Raw genomic sequence first — 25219 nt, 5'->3', positions numbered from 1 at the left:
GGGGCTCGCCTTCAGGCGAGCGTCATTTATGCTTGACATTTATCGAGAACGACATTTCTATCCGATATTCTTTCACGTCGCGTTGCTCGGGTCCCTCGTTACTCAAAGACCGTGCCGCGCACAAATTGGCGATCCCGCGATAACGCGGTCGTTAACCGCTATTGCACAAATGCTCGGTCGCGTGAAGCAACGCCGCCGAGTGGACGGCGAGGTAGAAAAAACCGTGGACACAGGAGGACGCACATGCCCTTTTCTCGCTTTTTATCCCACAGGCTATGCCCGCTATCATCATTAACCCGCGCTTATCGCCCCAGCGCAATTTCGCGAGCGATCGATTCAATCGTTTTTGCAACATTCCTCCCTTTCCACTCCTTCCTGATCCCCATGTGGAATTAAAGCTCGGCTGTTACGATGATACCAACCATGGTATGGGAATGCCGTCAAAATTCAATTTCCTCGATATCTGATTTTTTACGAGAATTATATCCTTTTAATTTCCAGTAAAAATTTTCATTTAATTTTTGGTACCATCTGACACTTGAATTATTATATGATTATATCGCTAGACACATACACATACGTAAAGCTCGTGACCTATTATGCAAATTTTATTCTCTCTCAACTTTATTAAATTATATTCCATAAGGCGTAGCGCGGATAATTTCACATCGATTATATAAGTTTTTTTGCGATTAGCGATAAAATCCGTGGAATTACGCGAATGGCATACGTTGCTGCTAATGTCCATTGATTGCAGATTAGGATAAAGTTAGCGAGGTTATTATTACAACGTTAAATGGCGCGAATCGGCGTGATTTTATATACTTGTTTCGGGAATAACCGGGACAGTTCTGCGCGTGAACGATTCGATTGCTCGCTCCGACCAAGCTCGCGACGCGGCATTCGCGGCGAGTTCCGCAGCGGAAAAGGGCAATGTTTAGGCCGGAGATGGCGGCAAGCTGCGGATGCCGATTAGTACAATATAATAATATTCGTCTGGCCGGTGTGGCGCGCGAGAAAGTCAGTCGCGAGCGAGTCGAATTAAGGCCAGCGCGCGAGAGGAAACACGCGCCGGAACAATCGAACAATTGCAAGCTCGATGCGGGACTCCGCGCGACGAACGCGGTTCCTCTGGTCAATGGCCTTAAGGGTTCTCTCGTGTGCAACGACCCTCGTCGCTTCTCCTCTCCCATGCGTTCCCCGGATGACCGCGTCTCGCGTTTTATGGCCCTTTCTTTATGGTAAATCGCGATCGATTGATTACGCGCGTTTCCTTCAATCGAGTCGGGAAGAACGCTTCGGGTCGTCGGTTCGTCGGCGTAGCGATTGGTATCTCGTTGTAATAACTTTAACGGGAGCTTTAATACAAAACTCATCAAAAAGATGTAATTGTAATTTACATTATGGCCTGAAATTATATAAATATATCGGAGAAAGTATAACTTGCATAAACAGATATTAAAAGGAAAAATAGGAAGCTTAAAATGTTTTGAAGAATATAATGCCTACTTTGCGAAACATTCTTTATATTCTCTTGTTCTTATAAAAATATTCTTTGCATTTCTCTGGTAGTAAACTAGCTCCAAGATGTATGCATCTGTCCATCTGCATATCTGTCTGTCTATCCACCTAGCGTATCACTCTTCCATCGAAAGAATGGAGAACTAGGAATCTCGACAGAAAATGCCAGGACGATTCGACGTGCCTGCGGCTTCGAAATATACGAATTCGTAGTCGATCTTCCCATTCCCCACGCGCCTCGCTCTCGTTACAGATACGCGTGTCGATGTCGTGCCGGTATCCTCGAAGTATATCCCAATATTGCGCGCCGATGGTGCACGGGCGCACAGTGGTCCGCGCAAGTTGGTGTGGAAAAATTATTCTGAGCTTGTTCCTGGCGAAATCGAGTTGCGACGCGTGTCTTCGGCGAGACTTGCGGACTTTTGCGGCGCACGGCCCGGCGAGAGAAGGTGCGCCGCGCCACGGAATCGCAAATTCAATTCCCGACGGGATGGCGGCGTGGCATGCCGACATGCGTTTAGCTACGTGCACCACCGTGCGGAAACCGAAGTGCTTGTTTCGTGTCTCTTCTATTTCTTCGTTCCGCTCCCCTCCGCGTGAAAAGTTATCCCGAGGAACATAATCGACGAGACATCGTTACGTATGCGTTTGTGTATCGAGTCTATTCTGTCGTTCTCTGCACGTGCAAATCATCTCCAGTCTGGTAATGTTAATGCCAGAGGAATTGGAAAGTTGATGCGCCTACATAATAGGCGTGTAGAAATGGAGAGAATCAATTGTTGCAAGCGTGTAATTCTTGTAAACTTTGTTTTAATTTTTACACCGGATTGTGGATTCAATGTTATTTTAAGAATTTTTAAAATTACGAATAGAAACATTAAAAGTTTATCGTTGCATTTAAATAAAGAATTTCTTTTTTTATTATTCGTAGATTGATGAGCGTAGTGGTTCAACGTCGTGGTGTGATTTTCTGAGAAGAATCTTGGCCGTGGCAGTTTAGGGTTCCAGATCTTAGATTACCGTTTTGCAATTCCGATACCGGGCGTCGAGCGAGATTATTATGGTTTCGCATCTAAATAGCCGGCGCTGCGTGTGATTTGTGTTCGAGGCTATTGCACCTTCTCGAAGTTTAGTCACCAAGTTTAATAAACAGCTTACCGTAGACATTAAATCTTTCGGCAAATAGTACATTGATCTTGGTGCGTTAATAAGTGATTTTAATTTGTGCAAACACGCGCGAACGAAGAAACGTTATTTCGTTAGAATTACAAATATTAATAAGCTTTTCCGATCTTCTTCCGTTTACAAACTGTAATAAGCTGACGGTATTTGTCTCCGCTTACTCTTCATTTGGATGAGGTCTTTGACCTCAATAGCAGGTTCTACTCAAACGGAATCTGTTTGCTTGAGACGCGCAAGAAAAACTTGGCTCTTGAAAAATCCTGGCTTTCTGGATCCTGCTGCTTCACCGCGATATAACTCCGAATATTTATTCTCAAGAGATTCGCGTGCGCTGATTTCAACCTTGGCAAATAACAGGCTAATGTATATACGTTATGCTAATAAGATTTCCATCATAGAATTTGAAAACAATTTTGTTAATGAACTATTATTCCTGAAATATTTACTTGACTACAAATTATTATTTCGAAACAATTTACACAAAGGTACACATGAAAGTAAAAACTGCTGTGAAATATTTCTACAGTAAATATAATTACTTAGATATTGGATCAGTTAAAAAGTTTATCCAATTTTTACATCAAATTTTACTTTATTTATTTAATAGAAACAAATTATTCATCAACCAAGTACCCTCGTTGTCTCTGATTAGACTATTGTCTATGGTATAGAAATTATTAACATTGTTGCCATTACATGTAAATTGATCTGAAAAATTGAAAATCGAATCGAACTTTTTGACTGACCGAATACAATACACGGTTATAAAAATTACTGGCCCTTTTAGTGCGAAAACCATTGTTATTTATGTGACGCTTGTACAATACAACGTAACCTTGCGGAATTGAATAATAAAGCGAAAGAAAAGATTGAATCATCGGCTAGCCGCTCGTGGCGAACGAGATAAGCAGGCACGCCTACCAAAAATAGCGTGAGATCAGATAGAGGGAACCAGTCAACCTCAGCCGAGGAACGAAATACGCCCGGCAACATTTTTCTGACAATTTAGCTTCGTTAGGTATCGATGTCTGCGAATCGCTTAGATTCTGATCGCGCGGCGCCCGGTTATCGGTTCCGGGGAGGCGGAGGCGAAACACGTATTCTCCATTCGATTCGAGATATATCGCTCGTAAGTACATCCGGAGGCGCGACTGACGCGCTCGTCCCCGGAGAGTGGAGAAGGGAAAGGACGAGGAGCAGCCGCGCCGGAGGCCAGGAAATCTCTCGTCGGGATTATCGCGCCCGAGGACTGCCGATTCCTTTTCCTTCTTGTTTTCTTCCGCCTTGTTCGCGACGCCAGCGGATATTCAATTTTAGGGATGATTCTAGACCTTCCGCTCGCGGCGACGGCGACGTCGCGCTGCGCGTCGCAGCGAAGCAATTTGCCGCACTCTATCGAGTGTCTATCCGTCAAATCCCGACGGACAGATCGTGTACGATCAGGATTTAATGATGATTGACGGTGCATATTGGAGGATTGATTTATAGGCATGGGAAAGTGCTGAGATGTATGAGCTTTCTTTGATATCGATGCTGCTTTGTAATATCATTCCGATATGTATTGTCCTTCTTGCGTAGGGTATGTAAGTCAACGATTAACCCTTTCAGTGCTAAATATTCAAGTCACTGGTGTACCCTCTGTGCTAAATGATTTTTTCTTTAATTTCTTAAAACTTAATTTATATTCTTGAAACTCATTAACTATAGAACTAAATATAGCAAAATTTTGAAAAAAATTAAATATTGAAAGTATTCGTATCCAGATGTACCAGCACGCTCGAATATATTCGAGCGCCGCATAGCGCGTGTAGTTTCCTTGCTCGAGTATACTCGAGCATAGCACTGAAACGGTTAAACACGGAATTGGAATGTGTTATAAATCTAGACCGCTCCATTTTAGTGAAATTTTATTCGGAGACTAGAGATGTGAGAAGCTCTGTGAATTTCAATTACCTGTAATTTGAATTCATGTGTAAACTTTTTAACTGATTCTAAATGGATATATAGAGAGTTCCTTTTTTAAATTAAAATTAATTAAAGTCCGAGTTTCTAGGTCATATCTGATTTCACAGATTTGCTCGTAACGACAAATTCACACCTCGTTTATAACATGCTAAAAGCACGCACTGTAGAGAAGTATACAGGCGAGAGAGAGAGAGAGAGAGAGAGAGAGAGAGAGAGAACTTGAACGATCTTCGCACTTTGGAAAGCATTCGAATTACACTTTAGAGCTGATGATAGTATACGATGATGACACGTTTCGGAAAAAGTTGTAGATCTGGCTTTCTCTTCATGCATGAACGAGCACGAGTAGGTATCTCCATCTACGTCGTATCATTCTTCACGATAGTTTTACATGAGAAGAATGCTTGTTAGATGAATGCGACTTTTCTTGACGGATTAATTGTCAAGTATCCCGAACGATAGAATACAAATCGAGTGTACACGCATACGTCACTCGGTGTCGCTTCCGGTTCGCTTTCAAGTGCGAGACGATACGTTGTTGCGCTTCGTTTGCTTTTTGCGATCATACTTCCTCCTGCGTTCTGCATCGAGTGCATCCGTTCGCGATGATCAATTAATCTCGCGTGTTGCTATGGTCGTTCTTGCGCCACGGGACATCTCAATCTCGCAGCAGTCGTGTGCCATTCTTGCTTCTGCGTGCGGATGGGATCGCGTTTCATTAAACGTTTTGATTCGATGGGACCTCCGATCGAGGAGTCCCGGTGTTGTGTAAAAAGCAAGTTCAGATGGAGCTCCCTTTGGGATGTTAATTGCTTCATCCCTCATTACTCGCATTACGCGCATCGTCTTGCTCCACTACTCATTAAACGATGATTGATTGTCCGGCTGTCGAGGAGCGTCTCCGCGCGAACCAGACGACGTAAACGCGCTTGGACATGATCCCGCGCCAAACTAGCATTATCGCGCATCGACCTCGACCGTTATGAATTATCGTCGATCATCGTGCCGGACAAATCGGGACGCAGAACGGGATCGCGTCGTGCGCTGTAAAAAGCGCGACGCGTCTTCGCGCGAGATTTATGATTGCTGCCTCAGCGCTCGCGTTGCCGATTGCAACTTTTATTCAACAGAGTTCATAAACAGCTATGATAATAATAATTGCAGTATTACGAGCTTTTTGGAATATTACTGGAGCGACGAAAAACTGTGCCGCTACGTAAAAGGAGAAACAGGATGAGATTCTTCCCTGCGAGATGTTGAAAATGATCGTGCCGTATAATTTCCCGGAAAGTGGGAATCTGCGACATTATCGTAGCCGGTTCGATCGTTTTCACTCGTGCCAGGCAAGTTCGAGCAGTCAATTAGCCGTGAGAAGGCAAGAAGCCAGCGCCTAATCTTTCGCGCCGCGTCGCTAATTAACCCATGAAACGCGACGACAAAATACGCCCCGTCGGATTCTCACGGCAACGATAAGAATCCATAAATTATTGCGGCAGTGTCGGCGCGTCCCGAATGGCCGATTAATAATCGAATTTATTGGAAGCTGCCAATTGATATATCGGATTAGCCCCTCATTTGTCCGCGTTTACGAGCGAATTCGCTCGTATAATAGCGGGTTTTATGAATGGTTGGCCAGCAGGTGGTACCCGGGGGATAGCCGCACCCGCACGAAATCCCTTTCCTTTTCGCTTTTCTTCACTCTGGCACGCGAGGCGTGAATCGATGCCGCGTTAATTGCGCCCGTTATGACGCCGCGCGACGTCTCGACTTGCCTCAGACTTACTTCAACCTCGCGTTGTCGCCGGAGTTACGAGCCAAGCATCTGGATATCGTCATGCCGCCTCCTCTTCCTGGACTCGCAAAACACGACTGAGACGTACGCGCAAACTCGTAAACGTTTCCAGACGTATCGAGCGATTTTTAAACGCTGGCGTGGTCTGGCGCGAGTGCACGTGGAAAAGTGCACACGCCCGGCGCCGCGCCGGTTCGCGCAAACAAATAGCGGGTAAAAATATTTATCGCGCTGCTCGTTCTTCAGCATCCCTGGGGAATCCGGCCGACAGGAGGGTCTCCCCATCGATCATATTTAATTGAAACCCAACACCTACCTCCGGTTGTCCCTCTATAAATCTGGATTCACCGCTGACTGTTTTCGCGACGGGCCATCGGTAAGACTCGACATCGTGACAAACAAAAGGGAAGAAAGAGAGACAGGGAGAGACAGAAAAGTCGATGAGAACACCACGGGAAAGATCACGGCCAGAAGTCCAGAACTGAGCGGCTATCCACGAATTTCCGTCTCACCGATGAGAAGTATCCATCGTGTCGTTAACGAATCGCTTGCGGAACAATGAACGTTGCATAATCATACAAATGAAATTACGAGCGTTGAAATTCGATATTTCCAGAAAAATGAGTTTTCCAAGTAACATCTCGATTGGGAGCTGCTTGGAAGAGCTAGTTTTACACCATGTATTACATTTCTTTGTAAATTATCTTTTATCGAAGATTAAAGATCTTTTTTATGTGAGAGTTTTTTCTTCAATTGCTATATCAGAAAAATCGACTTGCATCACCGACAGGCGCCGGCCGTTACGCGACGAGTCTTTCAGACGCGAACAATTTTTTGTCGCAACATGTACCGTAGACCAACGAAGATATTATCTATTCTTCGATAAAATCGTGTATCAGTCTTTGTAACTTTATATTTATAGAGGCAGAGAGAATACCCGTTCGATCAATCGTGAATCGGCACCCAATGATTATCGACGATCGTACTCGCGATAATCCCAGCATGTTGGACAACACAATTCGGTTCTCCTCGCGCCATAAATCTCGTCGTGTCCTAAACGACGGCGGGAGATAGACATTCATCGCGATCGGACAAATTGAGCCTTTCTCGGTTACGCGCCAAATACGCCGTGATCATCCACGCGTTGCCAGTCCATCAATTACGCGAACAGCTGGCCGATTTCTTTTGTCGCGCGAGAAGAGAGAGAGAAACAGAGAGAGATGGGCACAAATCGACACCAATTATTCGTAATCGGCCGGTCTTCCCGCTATTGATCTGCGCTTTCTCGAAGATGCACTCTCTCGGTGCAGAATGATGGATACCGCAGCAACAAAGTACTTCGACTTAGCCAGCTGTGTCATTAGCTCTCGAGACACTGCTCATCTTCGGCACCGTGAGATCGATTGGTTGAAAAGGACCGTTCCTCCTCTCTTTGTAGTCCCTCATCAGTGCACTTGAAATCGCTTAAACGCGCGGAGTCACAATGTCAGAAGCGGATATATCAATCTTGTAAATAATATAATATTTTTATGAGAATGATTATTTTCTCAAATAAAAATGAGAAAAGAATTTTATTCTTGCGTAATTAATTATTTTCTTATAATAAATCTCAATAAATTAATTTTTCTGATAATAAATCTCCATGAAGGATAAATCTATCAAAATGGTATTGAGTATTTGAGTATTACGATTGCAGGAAATTCAAATGATCTTCGCCATCATCACTTTGACTTCCATTAATCTTTCTCCATACCACATGTCTTGATTTCGATGTGTCTTTGTTACAAATTAAGGAGCACTATGCGGTCTCAACTAGGTCGACTAAGAACTTATCCGCAATTTCACTGCAAAGTTTATTCGGCAAAAACCAGGAATAACTCACGTCCGAAATTGCGAATTCGCGACATTTAATGTGCACTCGACTGTGACTGTCCGGCAGTTGTACAATATATTCCATCATAGTACTTTGCCACGCGACACCACGGCCATCGCGGTAGGCTCGGCTATCAGGTTTCTCGCTCCATTACACCTCCCATGTATTTATTACGGGTTCTTCTCCGTTCAGACTTCCTCGACTCGTCCAGGGTCCCTTTTCACTCGTCAACGTCTCGTGTTCCAAGGCACTTCGCGCACGGCCAATCAAAACTACGAGCGATGACGTCTCCATTCACGCACACGGGGGTCCGAGGCCCCGTTTTACGTTGCCCCGTTCTCCCTTCACTTTTTCTCGGGTTCCCTCCTTTTTTCGTCTCGTCCACTTGTGCGCCTCGCGCTAATTGATCCTAAGTGGCCTTCGGTGGAACTCGGATCTCTTTCTCTCGCTCATGGCCATCCCAACTAGTCAAGAGCCCGTAGCTAGTTCGGCCTAGTCGCGCTCGGATTGAAAAGGAGAATGCGATTAATATGGAAGGACGGGAAAAAGAGCCACACGCATATCTATATACGCGCACGCACGTGTTCGAAGATAGCTTCGAGATTCATCGTTATGCAGTACCATCAGGTCTTGGGAAACTTTACGAGCTTCGAGTCTAAACAGTTCGAGTGCATTTATAGAATCAGCGCGTGATGACGGTATCTGCGAGTTTACCGAGAATGTTTGATAATAGATGCACTTCTGGAGACGTCCTCTTATTAAAACTTGAACTGAACTTTCCATTGAGTCTCGAATTAAATATCCATTAGTCCTCGGCAATTTCATGACTAGTCGTATCTAGGTAAAGTGTGGTAAAAGGTAGCAGGTTTCACGACTCAGTAAATCAGCTCGTGGGACGAGACGTGTCCCTGTTAGGAACATCGGACGTTTAAGCGGCCGTAAATTGGGAGTACAACGCGAGCGTAGTTAAAAGGTTAATCCAGCGGGTATGTGCGCGACGCATTTGCATGCGGTATCGCGTCGGCTTAATTGTTCCTAAATTAAAACAACATCTCTTTCCATCTCTTTCTCTTTTAATGCGAGAGGATTGATCAGACACGCGGGCGTTCACGTTCGCTCTCTTCTTCAACGGCGCCGTTGCGTCGCTCACGCGCGCGAATTATCGCGCGAGTCGCGATAACTCAGTCGTCTGGCTCGACGACAAAAGTTACCGCAAAGAACACTTTCCTTCCGAAAATAATTTAAAACTCTCGAGTGCACGATACGTACGATCGAGAAGGAGAGAGAGAGAGAGAGAGAGAGAGAGAGAGAGAGTGCGAGCAAGTGAAGAAAGCATACAATTTTGTAGCCGAAGGCATCGAAAAACGAGCGAGTCTTGTACGCTCGCGTGGTGGCGAGCTATCAGTTTAATCGCTCCCTGATGAATGGACAGATCGGCTTTCTTAAAGTGCCGGTTTCTCTCCGTCGACCTCGCCATCTTTCTCCCCTTCCTCGCACGTTATCTCCTGTCTCTTTCTTCCGTTCGCATTACCACAATTTTCTCCTCCTGGTGCACTTTGTCGCCTCCGTCTCTTTCCTGCGATGTCTCGCGATGTATGTGCTCGCCTCCCCGTTTAACTCCTTCGTCACCGTATCACCCTCGCTTTCCTTTTTCTTCGTCTCCTACCACATCACCGATTCACTTTCGAGGTTCTTTGTTGCCTTCTGTACTCCGCGTTTAAACGTCTTTTCGCACGTATCTCTGCGTCGTGCGTGTCCTTGTTCGCGTACGCATACCTAACTCCTTTTGTGCTCCTCTTCTCTTTCTTCCGAGAGGCAAATGTATTCTCATGCAGCATTCGCTGCAACACTTCCCGGCGGCCATGTACACCCGTGTGCCGCACCCTTAAATTATGCGCGCAATTACGTGCACCCGGATCGCGTAAGCGCATCGGAGATGCATACGATGCACCCGGTAAATGCATCGGTCGGTTAAGGCGCGAAAGCGGCGTCCAAGATTGCCGGATGCGCCGCCCGGGCATTCGGCTTCCCTTCTCTCTTTTTTCTTTCCTCTCTCTTTTGCCGTAGGTGCTAATGACGAAGCAAAGTGCCTGGTATCGGTAGCTGAAGTGTTCTCGACTTGGCCGCATTGGATTGAGCCGAGCGCGAAGCGTATCGCGTGGCAAGATTGGCTCGTGTCACGTAACGCGTTTCGAAACGTGTTGCGGCTGTCACGTTGATGCCACGCAACCATACAGGCATCAAGTATAAAGTAGACTTCTTATACGGGAGACGCATGTATGCGATATCCGGATAGAAAAGCGAGTTTGCTCTCTTACGTCGAGAACTTTATCCGATACACTTGAAATCGTGACTGCAGATAAACAAATTGTCCACTATCGATGGTGATTTACTAGTGACAATGTCACAAGAAATGCAATAAAAACACTCGATTGAATACCTTCAATCTATTCTTAACTCTTACTGGTGTCATTATCTTGTTATATGAGCATTTTTTGTTATCTGTTCTTTCTTTATTGCGGAAATCTTGTGGGGAAGAATAAAGTCGTTTAGATGCCTTTGCAGCATACTGACAAATATAAAGTATATCGCATAATAATGTAGTAGAATGATATTGTAGTAATATCATCAAATAAGCCAGTGTGTATATGTAGCGCAGCACAGCATAAACAGTTATTTTACGCAAAGATTTAAATAGTAGTTGGGACTTAAATATAGCGAACATGTAGGGGAATCGGGTACATTGCAGCTATGGTGCAGCTAATAATATAGCAGAAACCGTCTAGACGATCGTATCGAGTGTGCGTTATAAAGAGGTGACGAGTTGAATTCCGCATTATATTAATCTTATTGCCGCGATTTACATGGGTGTATTTGACAGTGCGACTCGACGATCATCGATGTCTGAATCAGGGAGATTAAATTTGAATTCGTTGACCGGTTGCGAAGGTAATAAACGCAACAGTGCGATAAATGCGCGAACGGGGAATAAAATCGGAATTACGATCTCGCGTCCGCGCACCGCAGAAATATATATATGTATAGTATATATACATATATGCACATATATATATACTGCCAAGTTCTGGTCGATTAATTTAATTAATCGCATCGGCGCGACGAACCGTCTTTGGCCGCGATCCCGAGCGAGATAGAGCGATCAGTACGCGTGTATACCGACATCCATCCCGCTCTTGTTTCGTATCAATTAATAATCTCGCACTTGTCGCGCGAAATTTATGTAATGCGCTTGAATAAACACGTTCTCGCGAACGCATTCCGAAATTTCTTGAGTGTGCGTGCATGCGTGCGTGCGTCTCTCCACGACAAGCACGTGTGTCTTACTTAGGGAGAAAATTCCGGTTTGCCAACCGCGCTGGCTGTCGATTTACCCAATTGTAACGGTGTTTCCTTTTAAGAGAGAAATCCCTATGAGCGTTAATTCGAGAACGGCGTTACGCAAGCAACGCAATTCGCATCCGCGACGAAGAAAAAACGGGTGGTGCACTTACTGTGGCGGACTTTAAATCTCTATCTCTGTCGTCAGCGTTAATATCCCGTCGTATTGCTCGATTTAAGAGACTCGATAAACGACAGAATCGTGAAGATTCTGTCCGGACGAAAAAAGGAAAAAGAGAGGAAAACATGGAAAGAGACTGCCTGCCGATACCCACCTTTCGCTCGCGAGACGCTTCTCAGATGTAAAGCTCTTCTACAACAAGAGAGACAGAGATGTGTGCGCGCCGCGCTTATAAATTGCACCGTGCGCACCAATGTCGTCGCATGCACGCACGCACGCATAAATCGCGCGCGTAACCCTCGGGGTGCGCGCAGCGCGCATAAACACCGTTCGCGCTCGCACACACCCGTCTCGCGGAGCATAAGCGCGCTTATATGATCAGAAAAGAAACGTATAAAGCATGAAAGAGAAAGAAAGAGAGAAAGGGGGCTGACTGCGTGTTCAAACAAAGGTGAGCCTGCAACCTGCATCTCGGCTGCACATAATGCTCTTCTTAGCTCTTCGCACGCTTCGCTACTTTTCTCTCATTGCTCCCCTCGTTCCCTTTCCTCGCCTCGTGCTCCCCTGCCTCTTCACGACGCTGATTCTCTTCGTTTTGCTGATGTTATACACCGTGGAGGTATACATCCGGGCGGAATGTCTTGTTGCCAGGTGTACCGGGGGAGAACCTACCGCTTTTTCTTTGCCGCTTCTCCGTGTCTTCTTCCGCTCAATTGCGCAACCCGCGGTTCACTCTCGACGATGACGACGACGACGACAGTTTCTTACACGAGGTCATCTCCGTGTATTCTTCCTTTTTATTCGCGACTCGGAATGGGTGGTAACAATGCACGCAAAGAATTAAGTTGTCCTAAATCGCGCGGGAAAATCACGTAAGACACTCCGCCATTTTCGGACGCCCATAATTTGATATAGGCTGTGCACGATTTGTCACTGCTCTGGCTATGACAAATTAATAATTGGCGTTCGATTTGCAGCATTGTTTATTCTTGAACTAGCGCGTCGATACCTTTTAAATAAGCATCTTTACATGATCCGCTTGGAGATCGTAGGTACGTGGGTTGAGGTCTCGTCACACCGTCTGTGGGACAACGGGGACCCGCCGCGTCGCGGCTACCCGCTAATCGAACAGTAAACTCGAGTTTTATTCGTTTGCGCATTGGCGAGTACATTCGCATGCAAATGCACGGGGTAATAAATGAAAGGGTTGCGGGCGCGGCGCTTCGTTTATACGCCGTAAAGCTCGTCGGTGGTATTCGCGATAATTGCGAGATTCTAAGGGTGAGTAATAAAACGGATCGACAAACCAGACAGAGAGAAAGAGAGAAAAAAGTCGTTCTGCAGCGACTGTTGTTTTATGAGGCGAATGTGCGCGTAGCGATGACATATGAATTTTGTGCACGGAAAATATAGATGAAAACAATAAAAACGTAAAAATAATATAATCGTATAATAGAAAATCCACTCTTAAAAAAGCCGTGTTAAATATTAAATCGAAATCATTGTTGCCTCTTTTCCGCGATGCTGATTGGTTCTCTCGCTTGGCTCGAACTTCGTGTGGCTTGAACTTCGTGTTGCGAATGTCAGAATGTCGTAGTGGCTGTCAGTGCGGTTACATTGATAAATAAAACATTAATATTGAAAAATAAAATAGCGCGCGCCTGTGTTGCTAGTAATATAAATCAAACATTTGTGTTTCCCGTTAACGCATCGTTTGTTTTATTAAATTTAAAAAATCTTTCGATCGAACCGCGGTGTGCGATGAATGGTGCGTCGGCGTCACGCGATGCAAAACGACGATTCTACGACACGTGATTCATAATTCACGATATCGGGGTCGCCGACGTCCCTCACGGCCCGTTTTCTCATTATTCGCTCCTCTCTCCCTCTCGCTCTCTTTCCTCGATCGAAGCTCGTTCGACAAGTTGGTAACGCACAAAATCAGTTAGCTCCTGTCTCGTTTATGCTCTGCCTCCTTTACGTCAGCTCGTTTGTCACAGCTGTTTATCGAGTATCCTTTGGGGATGATTCACCCGAAGGTGGTTGAAGTCTTGGCGCGCGCGCAGTAAGCTCTCTCCACGTTGATCTTTTGTGAAAATCCAAGACGAACGAATTGTCCGTGAAGAAAGTTTATTCTAAGCACCTTATCCGAGTTCTAATTGGCGCTGCTTTTCCTCTAAGTGATTATGCCAGGTTTTACCTTTCGTAGGAGATTGCTGATTCTATTCTGTAGCACGATAATTATACTCTAATCTGATTAACCGAATCTTACCCTTTTAGTCGCCGAAACCATGCCTGCTCATTTTAATGAAACACATCGATATTCCTGTTTGAATCTGCTGTAATATTGTGACATAATTCTGACAGAAAGAAGAAATCTTAAGAGAAACTTTTGAGAGACGCCGAGTTTTCCCGAGAAAACTCGCAGTTGCCGAATTATCCTTCCCTAAGTCGCGTGAACGCTGTTTCATCGCGGCTTTTGAGTCCTTCGCGGTGAGACTTAATATCAATAGGATTTTACAACTGGGGCTTCGTTAAAATCCCGGTAGATCTAGTGTTATAACGAAATACCAGTTACAACGCGCGCGTACGAGTCTCTTGAGTGTCGTGCGAATGCAGGTATCAAAGGTGACGGAAACGAAAGATTGCAAGTAGTACAAAGACCCGATACACAACTCGATCGAAACCCTCGTGCGAAAGAACGTGCGAATAAATTAAATGAAGATAATCCAATGCTCAAGTGTCCACGCGGTAATTAAATACGCTCTCTTTGCTTCCCCTCGGTTTTGTCTGCTCCGCGATTTTATCATTGTGCACTTGCTCATTCTTTCGTTTGCCATTATTCATATTAGAGTTCGTTTCGTCAACCTGAGAAATTACCCGTTGAGAGAGAAAGAGAGGGAAAGAGAGAGAATGAGAGGGAAAGAGAAAGGGTTTTTAGATAATATATAGGAAGAAATATGAAGGTTTCTTTTATTGCTCAGAATTTTGGAGATCGAATTTTACTCCGTTTAATTATTTTTCTTTGTTTAATAAAAATTTGATTATTTTGTATATTCCGGATATATTAGTGCATTAAAATTTATTGTTGATTATGTATTGTTACTTCAGATTATATAAATGCGTTTTTATGATATTTATTATTTTAAAGTCATTAAAAGCATTTTCTAAATACGGATATATTATTGTACAAAACAAGATACATTTTTTAAAAGGCTACGTGGTTTTAATTCGGAGAGACTACGAGATCTTATTTTATTGCGGCGTGAAATAAAATTGTGTATTCATGTCGTGCGACGGAGAAGTACTCATGTTCACACGGTAGATATTTACGCGGTAAACGCTGTTATAAGCCGCCAACCGCATTTGCTAACAAATTTGTTAACAAATTTACAACTTGCCTCGAAACTGGATTACAACTAAATTTCATCGCTCTACATTCTTCCGCTACGGCAACTGCTGTTGCGCGTTTAACTTTGGGAAACTAGTTAGTTCATCCCGTTGGTATAGATAAGGTAAGTGTGACAGAAACTTTTTAATTTAGAAACATTTTACTTTACGTTGGGAGACAAAGTAAAAACCTTTGTCTTCTGATAATAATAATTTAATCCAGTCATTTCACGATACTTTCCCGATCAAAAGAAGAAACCGATGTGCGAGAGTGCTGCACATCGACGAATCTCTGAATATTTCAAGGATGTCAATTGTTCCATCTTAAGGTGAGCCTATTTCGTCGAATAGGACGATTGAACAAGAGAGAACAGGAGGGAACGTTCGCGAAAAGGTAAAAGTTGCGAACCACGTAACTTCGCCGACTTCCGCCTTCTCGCGGCTTACAAATCCACTCGTGATTAGACAAAGCAAACACCACAAAGATCGCGAGAGGCACGAGTGTTCCAAGGCGACGAAAGAGTCGATGAGCAGCGAGAGGGAGACCAAGTGAGAGACACAAAGAAAAGAACAGCGAGAGAAGGGAGACACTAATAGTGCTGATCCCACTGTAAGCTCCGGGAGGTTTAAGTCTCGGTTAAGTGGCGAGTAATGAATATGCTAGCGTATGCCGAGTACGCGAAGAAAGCTTTGCACTTTGGTATCGGGTTCAAGCACCTTGCGGTTCGTGAACATGGCCGCATCATGCGTATGCGCACGTTCTCATTTCGCGAGTTCCCGAAATAATTGTGGTCACTAAGACAATATTTTATTAATCAGCAAAATTAATTTTAGTCGTAGAAAATAGTATAAAATAAATACTAAATAATCTATTAGGTCGCATTCGATTTTGCTGATTTGGCTTACTAGCTTAGAAAATCTAAGCGTGAGACCAGCCGGTCAGAACAGGCAGAAAAGCGATCATATATCTTCCTAATCACGTTTTCTAATCATTGTTTAGATTAAAGAGCTCTTCCAAGTATTTCACTATTTCAACAGGAGATATTCAAATACTTATTTTATCTTTTAATTTCGAATAATAATTTCTGAAGACGTTAATTTTTAATTTACTCTCTTTCTTTTGCGGTAAATAAAAATTTAACATTAAGGAGAAACGCGAAGCAGTATCGGCAAATCTTATTTATGATGTCGATATATCTCAAGCCTCGGTATCGCTGTCAGCGCGCATTAAGGGAAGTACCCGTGAGACGATATGAAGGCGCCTCGAGAAATTCAATTCCACGATACTCAATTAATGCGATATAATGAGCCGGCGAAGCGCGACATTTTCCTTCTGCGATCGGCGACGTGATACTTCGAGCACGATGGCAACGACGAGGACGATGACGACGACGACTCGTCAATGTCTCTGTTAGCTCGGCTCGAAACTGTCTTTGAGCGCAATAACCGAGGCGCGAGACTGGTTTATCACGCTGTAATAATATTGATTAAGTTTTCAGATGAAGATTGGCGATACAGCTCTGCGTTTCATGGCCGGATTAACACGTACGCCGCGAATATCTCATCGGAAAGATTCTAAATCGTTCTCGTTACGCCGCAGCCATGGTGGATAAATCGCGCGACTGGTAACTATCTCTCCATGGTGCGGACGCATGCGGATTCATTACGCGCGACGTCGGGATAAAAATCGCTATCGAGCGAGTCGAACGATCGCAGAATCAGAATACCGATAACACGGCCGAGGGAAAAGGAGCGTTGATAATGTGGTAGCACCAGTTTTGCAAACATCGCGATGCAGAAATTGGCAGTGAAACCACCAGTTCGACGTAAACTCGCGCGATTACATTCAAGATCGTCTTCGATAATGCTCCCTAAGAAAATCCTTTTTATTAACTCACGTGCTGTGGAAATATAATAACGTGCGTTTACACTTCTCGTCAGAAATAATTACTCGTTCCTTTTTTTTATTATTTGTATTTTGATTATTTTATTACTTGAGAGTTAACAATCAAACGTGCATTGCTTCCAAATAGCAGAATTAGACCGTTGCGTGATTGAACGCCCTTGTTCGGGATTCGCCTCATCTGTATCTTCCACATCCCCTAAATTGCAAATGAGCCCGGCCATGCGAGATAAACGTGCCAACTACTTTCAGGGGAACCCAACCGCCCCCTCGATCGCGAACGATCCCCAGACTCGCAGTCAGTCACGTTAGGAATTCGCAGCATGGCGCGCCGTGTGTTAATTTAATACTGCGTGAAATTTCGCTTTGCGCGCCGCGCAGATCGAAGTCTTGACAGAGTGGAAGAACCAGAAGGGTTCCGCGCCAGGAGGGTGGCGCGCCACCCGTGAGCGTCTCGGTGACCGATTCTGTTTGAGGAGCAACCCTTGCCGGAGGGTGCCACCGGGGTGGCTAGAGTAAACACGGGGCGAGCCTTTGGGGTTGGACACAGTTGAAACGCGTATCGTTCCGGCATGGTCACGCGTACTGTGCAAACACAGGGGGAGTTTCTAATATATACCGTGACCGCCGCGTGTAACGACATCGGCCGGCCGCGTATATACGGCTATAAAAATCATCGCCGGAAGACCTGTCATACGGGGAACGTCTCTCGTCTTCGGTGAGAGATTAATTGACGATTATTAATATAAGCGCGACAGCACGGTGAATTGTTTCTCAATATAATAAATGTCTCTCAACATGTACGGGAGACGAATATGTATTTCTGTACCTCGAATGTTGTAAACGTATTGTTTGATATTATCAATTCTTTGATTATAACCGTTATGTATCGCACATTACATTTTAAGATTTTTTACAAGCGGAGAAATTAATTTTTAAATTAATATAGAACAACATGGAACAACAGTTTTATTAAAATCCCGGGAACGCAAGACTTGAGAAATGTAACTAGGGTAGATGTGTTGATATTATTTTTACCGAGACGTGATATATCAAAGCAATAATTAAATTCTACTGCAAAGTGCGCGTTGGCGAATCGCACATGCGGATTTTACCGAAGAGTTCTTCGATTCCTAAAACAACGTTAAGACCCGATTGTAAAAATAGGAGCGCACGATGCAGAAGTGACGAGAATGAACGATGCATAATATAGAACAGAAAGGTCACGGCTGCCCGATCGAAGCGTGATTCTCGACAGTGGTAAACGCTATTTTTGTGAACCGCAAGATGGGGACGGCTATTTTGTATCACGCAACGACGACGCTCTCCATGCCAAAGGTCGCGCGCATGTAAAAATGCATATTTATGTATCCTTTGCGTATAATTATCCGCAACTATTCTCGTCCGCGTGGTTAGACAAAACGAACAGCGCATAACAAATACCGCGTGTCGCGGTAATTGTACAATTGGTGAACCGTGAAATTACAACGCCCGTTTCTGCCAATGCAATACGTCGTCCACCATCGGAATATATATCGCCGCGAGGGATTTTTGATTTATTTCACTTCTTCCGAACTGATTCTAGCAGGCTGATGAATGTTAGAAAACCTGAATATTCAAAACGCAACGAATCGAGAAAAACAAGTCGATAATTCGTGACGAACACGATTAACACTAGGTGCCCGAAGATCCTCAATAAAACAATAAATCGCAGGGTAATAATAAACAAACAAATAAAAATTAAAAAATATAGGAAGCAATAAAGCAATAGATCACCGTGTACAGAGCAATTACCAAGGAAACGGTGGTATCATCCCCGGAGACGAGTCAAAGCGAGCTTGAACTTACGACCAGCACTAGAGACGAGCAGAGCGGGAAAGGAGTGAAAACGAGATACGAGATCGAGGTATGGGAGGTCTCTCATTCGTCACCGTGGAAATCTCGAAACGAGCAGCACGAGACCTGACGTTACGTTACGTCGCCGGTCGACACAAGCCCGTATTTTCCCGCGGAAATGTCGAGCACGAGACCGAAGGGGGTTTGTCGAGGGTAAGCGGCGGTCCGGGGTGAAGGGGTCGCACGGTAGGACCAATTCGGAGTTCACTAACCGTGGAAATGTTACTGCCGTCACGGTCCGCGGGGTGGAGAGGTGGAGGGTGCGAGTGTGCGTTCGGCGGGGCGACGAGCGGAGAAACGTGGCGGGACGAGAAATTGCAGAAATCTGCATTTTCCGTGTGTTCGGTCTTGTAATAACGGAGGAGCATGCGGCGGCAGCTGAGAAAGGAACACGGACATCTTATAAAGCGAGCAGCATCATTGTCGTCGTTGTCGTCGTCGACGTTGTTGTCAGCGACACCATCATTATCGTGAACACTTTCGATGCTATGAATTCAATAATTCGACAAATGTTGCAATTTCGCTATCTATAAAATTGGCGGTTCCGCTTCTCGACTTTTATTCAAATGTATTCGGTGGCATAAATGGTAAATATAAGACTAGTTTATTATACAAATTGTATTAATGTGCTACTGGAATGCGTTCTCTTTTTATATGAATAATATAAAAATACCAATGTCAGTACACATTAGTTGTATAGTTAAATAGTTACCTAGCTGTTAGTTTAATTATTTCACATAGCAGAGATAGTCTTCTGTGAGAGTAATAGCAATTAATTACTAATGGACACCTCTCTTTCTCCATGTTAAAGCCGGTGGTGCAACATGTAAATACGACCGCTTGTGCTACTTAACACGGTATTAAATTCAAATTTAATCTTTTGCGGGTGTGGCTATTATTCATTATTAATTCATTATTCATTATTTAATTAATTATAATTATTCATTCAAAAACTCACTTTTTCTCTTGGAAAGATTTTATCTTTATTGTACTGTATTAACATTGTACATAATAAAACGTAGATTTAGGTGCTTTCTCAAAAGATCAGTGGTTCAAGTATCTTAAGTCATAGATACAGCATTTAGAGATAAAATCTTTTTTCAATAGAATCGAAAGCTATTATCATAAAATTCAAATTAGAATATTATTCCAATTTGCTAATAATGCTGTTATTCTGCAACTCTTGTAAATAAATTATACTATATACTAATTGAATAAATAAACTATCTGATTATTACATTATCAATATTATTGCATTATCAGTTCACTAATATTTAATGAGTTAAACTAGGTTACGATTTACGTCATCTATTCTTGTCGTTTATTATGATCTCAGAGACTTATATATTTCAGAGACTTATCAAAGTTCTGATAAATTTTTATCCATAATGTGAAAAGCGATATTTTTTTAATTTGATTCTCAATTTAAATTTCTTACATAATTCTTTACAGTTGTTAAATGAATTTCTTCATGAATAGATAAGATTTTCCTTACATGACGGATTAAATTAGTTTTATCTAACTCGAGAGATAAGTTCAGAATATCACAGTCACTTAAAAATAACTTATTATACTACGAGAAGTCATTAAGAATAATACACATTGACTGTATAACTGTCAATTTCATCATGCTTACTGCATCCAGCCAAACAAAATCGAATATCCCACTAATTCTCATTATCAGGGAGCAGGAAATGCAATCTGAAGTTTGAGTGTGCTTTCACATGCAGCGTAACTTGCGTCGACCAATCACATTACTGCCTGCAGAAGCTGATATCCAAATGAAACGATGTGATCGACGCATGTTATGCTTACGCGAGTTGCACTGCATGTGAAAGCATCCTCAGACGCTGTAAAAGGATCCTAGAATCGTCTGTTTTACCGATAAAATGTTAATTTCTTTTCAAACATCCTTGTGTTAATTGGCTGTACAGAAATAAAAATCTTTCTTAATGGATATCGGATGACACCAGAGTAAGTGAAATGAATAATTTGTTTAATTTGTTAAACATAAAGTTGAAAAAATTTTTAGTTTTATTATTCACGAAATAAATACATCTCTTCTATAAAATTCAACTTAAATTAATTGATCAAAAAGTTTCACTGAAATAATAAAAACCGAAATAATTATTTTTGTTTCAGATTTAACTGATCTTGCAATTTCTGCGACAGATTCGTGGCACCGCACCGGTTCGAGCAAAGCAGGATCGGCTCGAAGATAAGTTCACAAATTTATTTTATACCTGTATATTTCTTTGCAGATTTGCGGAGTCCTGTAGGAATTACGAACAAACCGATCTAGTAATATTTAGTTATGATAGATGGCAGGAGTTTTCCTATTGATGTGATATCGATTGATTGAATTGATTCCGTTATACTTTTGTTTTCTCGATGCGCGGTCGACGATGGAAGAATCCACCCAGTCGAGTAGAAGTTCCTCGGCGTAGAGAGTTATCTTTTAAGTTGTCCTTACGTTATGTATATTTGACAAATATATATTATAAATTGTAAACTTATCTGTATTCTCTCGTAATATCATCCATCAAGTCTAAAATGTACTCATTAAATTAATTCAAGTCGCGACGTAACACTGCAAAGATTTAACATTTTATATATGTATTTATTTATGAAATGTATTTCTGAAAATCGGCTTTATTTTTTAATCGGCTTTTAATCATTTTTGTTTCAGAGTAGCAGAATGCAGTCGCTCCTAAAACGCAACTGCTCGGTAAGTGATAAGCAAAAATATTTTTTATATAGCAATAAGTATATCTTTGTAATATTCAATGTGATTTATTTTGTTTTAGTAAATAGAAATATTAGATCATTAACTAAATAATCCGCATTGCGTCTAGATGGCGATAAATCAAATTAAATATATGCGATTAAAAACACGCAGTCAAAGATAAATCGAGATAAAAATTATTAACAAGTATTTTATCGCATGCATTAAAAAATTTCGTAATTAAAATTCATTATTTAATTTGAATACGTAATTTTATTTTGATGACCCGTGCATTACATTGATAGGCTCGATTATATATTGCACGCGTATGCATTACAAGGTTTCGCGATCGCGTTATGAATTTCACTCCGAGTAAAGAGACGTAAAATGCTTTTATATATTAAATTAAAATACGTTTTAAAATAAATCCGTAAATATATCGTGCGAACAATATTCGCACAGATATTGCAAAGCAGTCTTCTCAAATGTATTGCGAAGGCAAATACATTGCGCAACAATATCTGCCAAATATTGCGGAAACCAGCCATCATGATGCAAAATAATTTATCGTATTTATCAAATTACATGTTGTCAGTGAAGTGAAGTGAACAGAAGTAAATCTTGTTCCCACATAAAAATCGTTCAACGACTTTAATAACTTTAATAAATTAAAATGAAGACTGAAGGACTGAAAGACAATTTTTATACTTGCGTTTCGAAAAGAAAGAAATGCTATATCTTCTAAAAATTTCTTTTATAATTATGCTTACACATTTTTACACATTAGGTTGTAATATATATTCATTATTAAAAACACTACAGAAACAGGAATATGTGTTACAAGCCAATATATATTTGTTTTAAATGCTTGTCATTTTCTTTACTGTCCGTTACAATTACAAGAACGAATTGCGTGCATTATCGTATCTCATATTATCGAAATAATATTGAAATTGTGTAATGCAGAGGTGTATAAGTTTCCATAATTTATCACGTCTATTTGACATGAGTAATGTCAATGTTGTTGGTAATGTAATGTCGATCATGACGTTTTGTAGTTTCATTTAAATGATGACACTTTCACTTTAAAATTCGGCAGGAATCACCTCAGGCGGTTTTTAAAGCTCAAACTTAAATTACAGTATTAAATTGGAATTATACACTCGTCTGTTTGCGTCTCACGCAATCTAGTGTCAATCTAGTACCCTCCCTCCTGTTTCCCCGAAGCTCGGCCGACTAATTTATGTAACTTACGTCGTTCTAAGACGAGCTTAAATCTTCTTTCCACGGGTGAGCGCTTGCGGTAAGTGTCGTTGTTATCTTAACGGCTGCCGTGGCTGCTAACGAGAATACAGACTGTTCGTTATCTTGCCGGCGAGAGCACGCGCGGGCCTCTCGCCACGACACTTGTGCTTTATATGCTGCTCAGGGGGGACGCGTCGCGAGGATACGAGATGGGTCCTGATATACGCCACATCGCCGACCTAGCAATCGCTAACTTAGATTGACGTACGGAATACTCCTCGGAATGTAATTTCAATTATTTAATCATAAGTATATACCGAGTTATTCCCGAAAAATAATTTATCTCGGTAATGGAGAATCAACATTGTATAATAACATAATTTTGCTTTAGTTTACTTTCAACTGTAACTGGAACTGTACGGTTTACTCGAAAATCGTAACTTGTCTCCTAATTTGGAAAGAAAGCGAAACAGAATTAACACGATTTCTGGAAAGTGGAATGCATTTTGCAATTTACGTCAAGCTGTTGATTAAACGCGCAACGAGCCAAGCGTCAAGGTTTCAAAGTGCTAACTGCGACGACGTCCGCAATAATGCCGAGCGTTCGATTCCCAGGCCCCAGCGGGTGCAACCACGGAGTTAATAACGAGGTGATAATGTACGTGTGTGATCCTAAAAAAGTAGTCCCCTCGTAACTTCATACGGAGCCGGGAAGTTGCGACACGTTTCATGGCGCTGTTCGTTGATAAGCGGAATCGCGTGCGGCACCTCCGAACGACGTGGCGCTCAAGTAAAATTTTTACGGCGCACTCGCACGCGTATTTCTCTTTTACAACTGGTCTCCGCGACGAGCATAAGTGCCGGCCGGCCAGCATTAAAAACACGCCGGACCGCAAAGAGTTAATTAACCCCGCGACTCGTCGAGCGACAAGCAGTCCCCGTTCAAGAATACGCCGCAAGCCGTCCGGTGACACACATAGCTAATCGCGCGAAACTCGTTCACACTCGAGTCGCCGTACCCCAACGGAAACCCCGCGAAAATCCTCACGGTCGCGTCGTAAAGAACGTGAAAATAAAGATTTGCGCTCTGCAAAAATCTCGGACACGCAGGAGTGAAGATGCAGGGTGGTCCGTTCATGGACCATCTTAATATCTCTTGTTACGTGGGCGTCGCGCAGGAACGTGCATTATCAGGATAGAAGAGGACGTTGAAAAATCGCGCGAGCGATTTCACTCGCGCCGCGATACGAAACGTCGGAGAGACAGGAGGAGTAGAAGAGTAATTTGCGAGGTTCATCTTGGCATTCATGCGCCTCGTCGAGACCTTCGCGCTTGCGTTTCGGACGGATTCGTGATTCATCACGGTGTTGCACCCGGTATCCTCGCATCGCGGTATGGATTGACGGCGAACAACGGGGTCTCGTACGGTTACGAGACGCGGATGTGCCTGCTCACGTGGATGCAGCATCCACGTTGCATCGCACGCTGGTGAACGCGCACGCGTACTTTCTCACACCGGGAGATCGTTATCCCCGCGGCGGTCCGTGGGCCTAGACAAACGTACATAAATTGAATGCACCGAGATTAGGGGGTTGCGCTCAGCTGGTAACCACTTTGTAACAGTACCGTGGAGGGACTGAGACGAATGGTAATGGCGTCCCGCGTCTCTCCCGATAGCGTCGCGCGCGGCTGGGAAGACGCGCTGACCCGATCGCAGGAAGATGCCTCGTTCTAGTCTTACCAGTCCTCCTTCTCCAGTGCTTCGATCGACTGCCAGTTCAATACAATATTGCTCGATGTTTCCACGATATTTCCGAGTGGAATTAGCATGCTTTCGCATGCGATTTTGCGAGCGAATGTTAGGTCATGTTTCTCAATTAAAAGATGCAATAACGGATGATATAATTAAGCAAGAAATACGATGACGATGATATTTGCTCTCACATCCATGAAATGATACATCGGGACTCGTTATCGAATTACAATATATGTCATTAAAAGAAAAATATAATTTGCATTTCTCTTCGTAGAAGGAAAATCGAAGAGTTCCCAATTACCTCTGTCTCGCAGAATCGCGAACGGAAGCGAATCGATCTTCCGCACCATGGAGAAAGCGGTGTGACCCGCGATACAATCCCTCAATTAGCCCGATGATCATCCCACATTTTGCGCTCTAATGCGCGCTCTACGCGTATTCTGAGACGAGA

The 25219-nt window shown here is 43.1% G+C and overlaps 1 protein-coding gene and 1 long non-coding RNA gene across 3 annotated transcripts in view; one reads left to right on the top strand and one right to left on the bottom strand.

The window, feature by feature from the left end:
• Window positions 1-25219, bottom strand: part of LOC105283108 (netrin-1) — a 162016-nt gene that overhangs the window by 59497 nt on the left and 77300 nt on the right. The window lies entirely within an intron of this gene.
• The window catches only part of LOC105283102, a 104989-nt gene that overhangs the window by 50599 nt on the left and 29171 nt on the right, over window positions 1-25219 (top strand). The window contains exon 4 of one of the 2 annotated variants that reach the window (XR_003406979.1): window positions 21185-21770. This is a non-coding gene — a long non-coding RNA (uncharacterized LOC105283102). Of the gene's footprint in view, window positions 1-21184; window positions 21928-25219 lie in introns of those variants that run through there. The other variant, XR_894637.2, reaches the window with a different exon arrangement.

This window comes from Ooceraea biroi, chromosome 9 (genome assembly GCF_003672135.1).
Source record: "Ooceraea biroi isolate clonal line C1 chromosome 9, Obir_v5.4, whole genome shotgun sequence".
NCBI lineage: Eukaryota > Metazoa > Arthropoda > Insecta > Hymenoptera > Formicidae > Ooceraea > Ooceraea biroi.
Note: the sequence above shows the minus strand (reverse complement) of the source record. Positions and strands in the feature narration are given on the sequence as shown.